Genomic DNA, 1,396 nt, shown 5'->3' with positions numbered 1-1,396 from the left:
TAATAATAATTAGTAAGTACATATTGAAAATTTTGTGAAGAAGAATGCCTAATCATTTTACATGTTAGCAAAAAATATTTTGGCAATTTTCTTCAGCAATACATTAGAGACTCTGACCAACATGGCAGCCTCCTCAACTACCCCACATGTACTAGCTGAAGACAGGCTACCTATATAAGAGGTTTGCAATTTGTAGTAGTTTTTCAGTTTCTTTATGCGTTTGTTGGTGTTGATAGGTCTAAGAATCCTATTTTCCCCTATGAATTCTACATATCTTATTTGAGGGTCAAAGGTAGCAGTCTCTGCTTTTTAGCCAACTTGGTTTAGGTGACCAGGAATGGAATTCATGCCTAGTCATTAACAGCTCAGACGCATTTTTCTCTCTTACTTCAAAGACATAAGTGGACACCCCAGGGGAACATTCTGGGAAGGAACTTATTTCTCCTACATTCTGGCTTGGAAGGGAGCTTGTGAAGTTTTCGTAAGTCCCATCTTTCTAAATAGGCAACATGACCACTTCGACAGCCATGGGAGTAATTTGGCTGCACCTAAAAAAACCCTTAACTTACAAATTCCATTCGGGGTCCTATGTCTGCTACACTTAACCATCTCATGCATTCATTTCTCCTTTGATATACAGTACCTTCGCAGGAGGCCTAGAAAATGTCTGATCACTTCTTTTATAGTTCACTAGAAGAATGAGGAAGAAGTCCTTGCTCATATATATCATGGGTTATTCTGAATATATTGCTTGTAATATGATTTCATATCCATTCTTTGAAAACAAAAAAGAGGGTTTTCTTATTTTTTGCATCTTTTGTCATGACTCCCCTAAAGCAAAGAGCACAGAATGGTTTGAAAAAAACAATGGAGATATTTCTGGTTTAAAATTACTATATAGCGAAATAAACAAGGTATTATTTTTATCCCCATTCACCATAACTTTATCTGGGGTTTCCACAAAACAGTCAACATGAATCATGACACATATGTGGACTGGGCATACATATAAACCTTGCATAGACTGTGAAATAACAGTGACAATGATGATATTCCTGCTAATTGAGCATCTACTGGGTAAAGCTGACAGTGAAAGTTATGTTTTTATGTATATTATTATTCCATTTATTCTTCAATACACCCTATGAACACAGTAGGAAGACCATGTTCCAATGAACAAAAAAGGCTTCTTTTTTGGACAGGTTAAGTTTAAGTTTTCCATATGATATTATGAGTATCCATATGATATGTAGAGATAAAATTTGAAAGACAATTTTGACTGAGCCTTTGACTGAATTTCATAACTATAGACAGAGTTGTTAAAGTAGCAGCTGTGCCTAATATTATCTAAATAAAATAGTGATATTGATGTCACTCATTTAATGAGTTTTCAGAA

The 1,396-nt window shown here is 35.0% G+C and overlaps 1 protein-coding gene across 1 annotated transcript in view; it reads left to right on the top strand.

Annotated features, from left to right (window-relative positions):
- The window catches only part of LOC105822461 (pyrin and HIN domain-containing protein 1-like), a gene marked incomplete at its 3' end in the record, with an annotated part of 56,555 nt that overhangs the window by 52,801 nt on the left and 2,358 nt on the right, over positions 1–1,396 (top strand). The window lies entirely within an intron of this gene.

This window comes from Propithecus coquereli, unplaced genomic scaffold (genome assembly GCF_000956105.1).
Source record: "Propithecus coquereli isolate 6110/MARCELLA unplaced genomic scaffold, Pcoq_1.0 Scaffold610, whole genome shotgun sequence".
NCBI classification, from domain to species: domain Eukaryota; kingdom Metazoa; phylum Chordata; class Mammalia; order Primates; family Indriidae; genus Propithecus; species Propithecus coquereli.
This window is presented reverse-complemented; position numbering and strand designations above follow the sequence as displayed.